Raw genomic sequence first — 10,019 nt, 5'->3', positions numbered from 1 at the left:
TGTTGCAGTTAGCATATCAGTTAATGATATTAGTTAATGATGCAGTAAAATTGTGGTTTATATGCTATGTGCACGTTTTATAGTATGTTAGGGCCTCTCGTAAAGACCAGTGAGTACAGTATTCTCCATTTTAGAAGGTTTTATAGGAGATGGTTTTGGCATGGTGTTAAGGTCTGCAGATTGGGAGATCCGAGTTCTGGCCCCAGATTTGCCTCTGGACACGTGAAATATACCAGACAAGTCACTTAACTCCTCGAAGTCTCAGTTTTGCCACCTGCAAAATGGTAAGGTGCATGAAGAGGGTCCCTCTTGAGTGGAAATAATTATCTTTCTTAGATCATCATCTTTTATTTTAAAATTTAAACTTAAATTTCCTATTTCTACCAACTTTTTTTTCTGAGTTGAAGTCTCACTCTGTCGCCCAGGCTGGAGTGCAGTGACACACTCAAAACCATCCCAGCGTCAACCTGCTGAGCTCCAGCAATCCTTTCCACCTCAGCCTTCCAAGTAGACAGAACTACATGTGCGGGCTACCATGCCTGGCTAATTTTTTTATTTATTTATTGCAGAGACTAAGTTCTACCAACTTTTATTGTCATTTTCTTCCTTATGTGCCTGGTAGAGAAGTAAATGGACAGTGACTGCATCAAGACGTGTCCTGAACAGCTTCTTTATAAAATGTTTACAAAGCTTCACAGTCCTTTCATAGACATGGTCACCTCCCATTCCAAATGATGAAACAGACTCTCAAGAAGTGGTAACCTTCTTCAAATTGTATAGTGCAGAGCTAGGATTTGAAAACAGATCTGCATAACTTCTAAATCCTTGTTTCTTCTACTAAACAACTATTTTATTAACCACATTGGTGATTTATTTGCATCCACATACCGGATCTAAATGCAATCCTCAATGGTGTCATTGTTTCTGAGCAAAAACACTAAAGTTTTATAACCATGCACTTCACAGCATAACTCCAAGGAAAGTTTTGGAGCAAAAGGCAGCAAGTACTTATAAGAGCAAACGTTCTGGGTGATGTGTCAACAATACTGCAAACACAAAGCCAAAGTTGTGCATTGTAATCACAAACATACATCTTCATAGCTGACTGACGATCTTCATTGAGAATGACCTGCAGAAATACAATGTGATGAAAGATTTTAAAGTGTTCATCTATGTATGCTTTCTTCCATGTGTCTGGAGCCTGTCTTCAAGAAGTCAGAAGTGTCCACATGACACTAAGAAGGATTATTAGGCAAAGAGAGAGAAACCATTGATATTCAGGGTCTCGACATATGAACAAGGCTGTTTATAATCAAAAGGGAAAGTCTTGTAGACAGGGGACCATAGGGACTAGGGGGTACATGCCTGTTGACTATTCCTGTCCTGAACAAACAAATGACAATAAAAACTTGGTTTTCAGCTACAGAGCAAGAGGAAATTAAATTACAGAAAGAAGGGAGCTGAAGAAAGGAATACTTTAAATCTGTGTATGACATGCTAGGTTTGTCCCCAAGTGGTTCATGTAAAACGCCCACTAGAATCAAATGTGCAAAAGCATTGGGAACAGGACTGCGGTGTGGAATACCTCCCAGGCTACAAATTGGTCTCTTACTAGTACACAAAGAAGCCCAAACACAAAAGCACTGCAAAGGCTTTGTAACTGAAGTGGACATTTGAACTATAGCCCACAAAAGAGAGGTAGGATGTGCTTTCCGAACCTAAACACTGCCAGTTCAAATGAAAGATTGAAATAGCCACCATGGCACAGAGTATAATATGCAACCTATCCAAAATACAATCCAAAATTGCTCAGGATACCAAAAACCAGAAAAATCTCTAGTCAAATGAGAAAAGACAAGATATATCAATGCCAATAAAACACAGATATTAGAATTGTCAAGAACTTTAAAACAGACATAAAACTACTCCAGTAAGCAATCATAAATACTCTTAAAAGCAATGAATCAATAGAAAGTCTCAGAAAAATAGAAGATAAAAAGAGCAACCAAATGGAGGTTTTAGAAGTGAAAAATACAATAACTAATAACTTAAAAATTCATTGGATAAGTTCAATAGCTGTATATCCAGAATGCATATAAGATTCTCAAAACTCAAGAGTAAACACTGGCTCAAGTCTGTAATCCCAGCACTTTGGGATGCTGAGGTGAAAGGATTGCCTGAGCTCAGGGGTTCGAGACCAGCCTGAGCAACTTGGCAAGACCTCATCTCTACAATAAATAAATAAATAAAATAGCTGGGTGTGGTAGTACGCTCCTGTAGTTCCAGCTACTTGGAAGGCTAAGGCGGAAGGATCACCTGAGCTCAGCAGGGCGAGGCTGTGGTGACCATGAGCATGCCACTGCACTCTAGCCTGGTGACAGGGTGAGACTCCAATTCAAAAAAAAATGTAGACACACACACTAGCAACCTAATTAAAAGACAGGCAAAAGACTTAATCGAACATGTCACCAAACAGGATATACAGATGTGATAAGTTCATTAAAAGATATCCAATATCATTAATCATTAATTGGATGCAACTTGAAACCACAATTAGACGTTACTTCATATCTATTAAAATTGTTAGGACAATATGCTGACTATCACAAGTGCTGACAAGGTTGAGGAACAACTGTCTCAACATTGCTTTTGGAATGTCAAATGGTACAAACACCTGGGAAGACATTTTGACACTTTCTTATAAAATTAAACATACACTTATCATATAACCTAGCAATCCTTCTGTTGATTATTTAATCTAGAGAAATAAGAACTTATATTCATGCAAATAGTTTTTCATGAATACATGAATATTTACAGCATCTTTATTTGAAATACTAAAAAACTGGAAACAACCCAAATGTCCTTCAGTGGGTGAATGGAAAAATAAACCATGGTTCATTCCTTAAATTGAATACTACTCATCAGTTAAAGAAAACATACTGTTGATGTCTGCTACAACTTGGAGTAATTCCAAGGTAATTATGCTCAGTAAAAAAGTCAATCTCAGAAGAGTAAGCGTGAAATATAACCATTTATGCAATCTTCTCAAAATAACTAAATTGTAGTGATGGAGAACAGATCAATGGTTGGTTGCTGGACTGTAGGTGTGCAGAGGGTGTGAGTTCAAAGCAAAGCATGAGGATGTCCCTTTGGGATGATGAAACATGTCCAATTCTGATGATGGTGGTGGTTACATTAATATGTACATAGGATACAATTTCATAGAACTATACACAGTAAAGAGTATATGTAAAAATCTGATGAAATATGAATATAATCTAGAGTTTAGTTAGAAGTATTTTTGCACGAATATTACTTTTCTGGTTTTGATTGTTTTACTATGGTTACGTAAGATGTTATTACTGTGGGAATCCAAGTGAAGATAAATGGGAACTCTTTGCCACTTTTGCAACTTCTATTTGAGCTTAAAGTTCATTCAAAATATAATTTAAAAAAATTTTATTCTCATGTTAATATACAGTGAACATGTGTCAGAGAATTATTCAACTTATTGATAATGGAACCAGCAAGATGACAACTGATTTAAGCAGCTATGAGAAACAGATGTTTGTATATTCAACTAAAGAATGTATATACTGAAATGTGATTACCAAATTAGATACAAAACTGTTTAAAGTGCTTAAGACTAGAACATTTGGATATATCTATGCATATATATGCATGCACATATGCATACCAAACTTATATATATATATTTACTTGACAAAAATCATTTGCAGCTTTACCAGACAAAAATCAATTGCAATTTCTTATTTTTCTAAGATAACATGTAATTTTATGGGTCCTAGGTCCTAATCAATATCCAATAGTAAGTCAAATGAAGTTACAAGTCCCTGAATAGTCAGATGACTTCTAGGCAGACTTGCCAGATGGTGCTCCAATATGACATTGACAGGATATACAAGCATTTGCTGGTCTTACTTCCAAGTTTTGAAAAATATTTCCTTCCTACTTTCAGTCTTTTTTGCCTTCTGTGAATGGTATGTCAGCTGGTCTCTACCATTGTTTATAGAAGACCTTCTATAAATTGCTGCTTTTACTCTAACCACGGCTCATTCAGCAAAGGTGATCACCCTTGCTCCAAGTATATTGAATGCCCATGCCAACTGATCCTAGATACACAGCCATGTCACGTGAGATCAGGACATGGGTTAACATCCTCCCACAAACAAGGCTGTGTTCTTTGATGATCAGAGGAACGGGGTAGTATAAAAAAACAAGTTTCAAAGTTATAGAAGTGAACTGTGAGAAAGCTATACACATTAAGCTATCTGGAACATCTCAATTTCTACACATGAATGCAACACAATTGTGTCAAACAGTCATAGAAATAACATTTCTGATCTCAGCTTCGATGATTAAAAAGTTACTCTACTCATATGTCAATTGTATTCATAGGAAGGAGGTATTAGAAAGTATAACAGACATCAGATTCTAGACAGACAATGAAAATAAGCTCAGAATTTTGCAACAGTGTTGGGAGCCGGCCATGGAGGCCCACTGAGCATTAGGGATCAGGGAGGGCCGTTGACCCCAAGACCACTAGGATGTGTTCTGGAGCTGTTGACCCCATTACCTCTCCCTTTTCTTGGCACTACAGCCTCCTGCTGTCCCAAGACCGGGACTAACACAAGCTAACTTTAGAAACTCATTGTTCCCATTTCCCTTTGACTGCGGTTTTGGCTTCCATACAGGTCCTGGTTCAAGCCAGGACCACATCAAAGAGCCCTAGTACTGAAAGCCTAGCATGACCTTTGGACTGGGCCACATTATGCAAAAACTGGTTTTAGTCATTTTGTTTAAGTTTCATTGTGTGTTAGGATTAAGTTTAGGAATAGATCGTTTCTCATTAGGAAAGTTAGTCATAGGTAAAGTGTATGGAATAAAATAAAATATAGATTACTACTGATAGAATGGTATAATATTTTTAGAAGTTGTACTAGTACTTCTGAGGGACATTAGCCAAGCATAAGGAACAGAAAGACAATTTGGTGTTTGTTCCTCATGCTTGAAGAAACATCTGGTGAGCAGGGAAAGCCCCCATGCACCTGGCTTTGTGTTCATGTAGAAGACGTGAGTCTGACTGTGCAAAATTAGGGGATAAAAACCCTCTGTATTTCTCAATAAAGGGCTTCTGCACTAGACAGAGTCCAGTCTCTTTCTTTCTTCCCCCTTTCTTTCTTTCCTCATCTCTATCCCTCCTAACAGAATTGTCGACACCGCCACATCTTTCCAGGGACCCTCAAATCCTGCAGGGACTGACCCCCTGCACAACAGTGAATTTGCTTTACTGCAGCCTCTAGAACAGAGAATACTGAACTGTTAACAGAAGATTGTTCCCTATCCTAACCTGAGCTACTAGTCTAGAACATGGATACAGGTAAAGGTATGATGCAACATTTTTAAAATAGAAAAGAACTCTGGGAAAACACCAGAATGAATCACTAAAAGGATCTGGCAGTGGTTGCTTTGGATGTGGCATGATTTCTCATTCAACAAGAGCATGCATGCTTCATTGTTTTGATTACTTGTACAGTGTTTGATTTCTCTAGAGAAATTTGAGTCTGGTAAACCGTTTTGCCAAATGCTTTCCATGCAGGTTCTTAGGTATTGACACCAAAGAAATTGTCCAATTATTATGTGATTAATTGTGGGCTGCTATTGATCTTAGACTGATTACATTGATGGTTTATGGAGCAGAATCAGTACTGGGCTCAAATGTGTTCTCCTAAACTGGCAACTTCTGCCTAGGGATCAGGCTACATTGAGAAAACAGTTCAAACAGAAGCACTTGCAGTAATTATTCAGCTAATTCCCATTGTCACTCATAGACATGCTGTTACTGAGCAATAGTAATTACAACTGCAGCATGTGTATTGCTGTTGCCATGTTTTAAATTAATGAATATTTTATTGTCAACACACAAATATAGAAATATCCTGCATTAATTGTGTAGATAATTCTTCAGTGTTTCAGCAACAGAGACAAATAAAATTTACTGCCATGCAAATTTAATTACAATATGATCCAGGAGAAAATGAGTGACACTTTATAAATTAGAAAAAGAATTAGAAATTCACAAATGTTAATTTTTAATAAGGCCAATTAACACACACTACAATCTAATGCAATCTTTGGCTTCATCAGATGATTTTTCCATTATTCCTTAGTACTCCATTAAAATTCAAAATGTGAAGAAAAGAAAACATTGAGAAAATATTAATTATGGCCAGAAAAGAGTGAATCCGGATCTCCTGTCAGGTATTACTTCTAGTTTTTTATTTTTTATTTTTTTTGAGTTGGAGTCTCACTCTGTCGCCCAGACTGGAGTGCAGTGGCCACTCCTGGCCACTGCAGCCTCGACCTGCTGGGCTCCAGTGATCCTTCTGCCTCAGCCATCCAAGTAGCTGGACTTACAGGCATGCACTACCACGCCCGGTAGATTTTTTGATTTATTGTAGAGATGAGGTCTCGCTGCCCAGATGGGTCTCGAACCCGCGGGCTCAGGCAATCCACTCACCTCAGCCTCCCAAAGGCGTGGGATTATAGGCTGAGCCACCGAGCCTGGCAGGGGTTACTTTTAAATAGGTGCCTGGTAACTAGAAAAAGTTCTCTTCATCTGTTACTTCTAAGATGTCTGTGTTTGTCAGTGCTTTCTTCTATTTTATTTGTAATAGCTTACCTGCCTGGAAATCTAAACCTATACTTTGATTTCCTAAATCATTTGTTCATTTAATCGTAGTTGGGCCGGGACCAATTAAAGAAGAGAAATTGTCTAATGTGAAGACCACAGAATAAGGAACGTTTCTACTGTTATTTAACAAATGATTTTTTTTTTATGAATCATTAAAAAGAGAAGAAAATGTTGTTGAGGATTATTCACTGCATGGGATTGAAAATAAGCAGTTATCACTTTCTAAATCTGAGATAGAATCTCTTCTTACCCTTTAGAGTACAGAGAGATTTTTGTTTGTTTGTTCTTGCTTTTGGAGCAGAAACATGAAGACAAAGTTATGAAATTTACTCATTGTGTGGAAATGCATAACTGAATCTATTTCAGACCAGGAAGGAACACCTTGTAAAGAGGGTCTACTACTGTATTTTACAAAGTGAGGAAAAATATGTTATTTCACTATGTTGAAACAAAGTAATATTTTCATTGTACCTTGTTGATATTAAAATTTTTAGATATAATATGAATCATATTTTACCCTTCCTGCCCTTTCAACACCGAAAAAATTACTAATATTTGACACTTGATATTTGATACTTATTACCATGCATGAAACATATATGTACACACATGCATATACATATGTTACCATCTTTATATTAAGAATTAGATGCAGCTGGGCATGGTGGCTCATGCCTATAATCCCAGCACTTTGGGAGGTGGTGGAGAGAGAATTGCCTGAGCCCATGGATTCGAGACCAGCCTGGGCAACTTGGTGAGACCTCGTCTCTACTATAAATCAAAAATTAGCTGGACATGGTGGCACGCACCTGTAATTCCAGTTATTTGGAAGACTGCGGCAGAAGAGTTGCCTGAGCCCAGCAGATCAAGGTTGCACTCTAGCCTGGATGACAGAATGAGACTCTGACTTAAAAAAAAAAAAAAGAAGAAGAATTAGATGCTATATATGGTTTTCTGCAGCTTGCCTTTTTAAAAAATCATACTTAGGTTTACAAACATAAATAAATAGAACCATAGAAACAAATCTAGTTAACTCATTTTCACTGTTAAGCATTCACCATGTATGTGTAATTTACCTTATTTATCTTCACATTGATGAATATTTAATCACTTCCATTTCCTTCATTACAAATACTACTGCTATAATTATTCTTGTATAAGTATCCTTTGTGGCAATGTAAGAATTTCTTTGAATGTCTTGAAACAGAAGTATGCTTACCCTTAGTGATACAAACAGCTTCCAATGGTGCGCACCAATAATGAGTAATTTTAAGGTATACAGTTTCGTATCATCAGGTGCCATATGAACTCATTCACAACTGTCTTCCTATTCTAAAAGAATTAACATCTTTCTAGCAGGAACTCTTCTGATCTATGAACTGATGGGTCTCTCCAGTTACTTAGGTCCCCTTCAACCTGTTTCAGTAGGATTCTATAAAATTCCCCACAAAATTTCTTTACACAGTGTGATAGGTTTATTTTTATTTATTTATTATTTATTTATTTATTTATTTTTTGAGTTGGTGTCTCACTCTGTCACCCAGACCGGAGTGCAGTGGCCGCTCCCGGCTACTGCAGCCTCGACCTGCTGGGCTCTGGCAATCCTTCTGCCTCAGTCTTCCAAGTAGCTGGAACTACAGGTGCGTGCTACCACATCCGGCTAATTTTCAGATATTGTAGAGATAAAGTCTTGCCAAGTTGCCCAGGTGGGTTTTGAACCCACGGGCTCAGGCAATTCACTCACCTCGGCCTCCCAAAGCGTGGGATTACAGGCTGAGCCCCCGAGCCTGGCCAATAGGCTTATTTTTAACCCTACTGAACAACTTTTCTTAAATTATATTTTTAACTATTTGTGCTGATTCGTAGGAAGGTGACTGATTTTTGTATACTGCCAAATTCAAATGCTTGTATGTTTTCACTTTTATGTCTTAATTGACGAATAATAATTGCACCTATTTATGAGGTACATAGTCATGTTTTGATACAGATAAAGTATAGTGATCAGATGAGGGTTATTAGCATATTCATCATTGCAAACATTTGTCATTTCTTTGTGTTGAGAACCTTCAATATCCTCCTAGCTACTTGAAACTATATACTACTGTGAACTATAGTCATCCAAAAGTGCTGCAAAACTAGAATTCATTCTTCCTGTCTAGTTAATATTTTCTGTTCATCCTCTGAGGTTCTTATGTAGGACAAACAATTAAGTTGTTTTCAAATAATGATAGCTTTGTTGCTTACTTTTGAACCCTCGGAGATTTTCTTTTTCATGTCTCACTTCAGTGGTTAGAACCTCCATTTAAATTCTCAAACTGTATTGTAAAATGAAGGTATTTTTTCACTTCATTTTTTGTTTGTTTGGTTTTTGAGGTAATACATTCAATTTGTGAGTATTAATTTAATTGTTGATGATTAGAGCCATTCAGTTTTTCTACTTTTTCTTGAGTTTTATATAGTAAGCTATATTTCTCTAAAAAGTATTCTATTTTCTCTAGGTTTTCAAGTTAATTGTCATATACTTATTTGTGATATAATAGGTTGTTGGAATGAGACTCCTGTCTCAACTTTAACTGAAACCCCATGACAAATAACATAATCACTAGGAAGTAGAGCAAGTTATCATCTATGAGATTGCTGCCAGCATTTTGTTTCATCACCCACTATTATGGTAAAGAGCAAGACTTAACAAGGTCTGAAGGAAGCACATCATTGGAGAGACTTGTTAATGTGGTCTTCATGCCTTCCTTTCTCTAGCTGGGAAAGAAGCAATTCCCTTTCCCCTTGATTTAGGAAGTCAAGTGAAGAGGACTTTAAGAGAATCATGCAAAGAGGTTCACAAGTGTCCCCTGGAGTTGAGACCACATGGGGATGGTGCTCAATTTTCATAGGGACAAACTAAACACAAGAGGTGGTCTGAAGCTGACATAGCAATGAAAGAAAAGCCTGCCTTCATGCCAACTGCTCTTCCTCCATGAGAAGAACAATCACATCTCAAAAAAGCTGACAAAATAAAAGAGAGAGAGAAAGAGAGAGAAGGGCAAAGGTGTGTGTCTATACAACAGAGTTAGCCAAGAGTCACCTTTAAAGGGATTCAACCTGAAAGGATTATGGAAAAACAATGTACCCCAGATAGAAACTCAAGGGTTGAGTGGGAGTCATAATTGGCCAGGCAGCCCCAGGTCCTTCAATGGGTGGGTCTCCCCAGTGGGGAAGCTCTGAAGAAATCATAAAAGGGCTTACCAAGGAAAATCCATCTAAGAGTGCATCTCCACACAGAAAGCAAACTATTAGCCAGCAA

Source organism: Carlito syrichta, unplaced genomic scaffold (assembly GCF_000164805.1).
Source record: "Carlito syrichta isolate Samal-C Ts95f unplaced genomic scaffold, Tarsius_syrichta-2.0.1 Scaffold304825, whole genome shotgun sequence".
NCBI lineage: Eukaryota > Metazoa > Chordata > Mammalia > Primates > Tarsiidae > Carlito > Carlito syrichta.
This window is presented reverse-complemented; position numbering follows the sequence as displayed.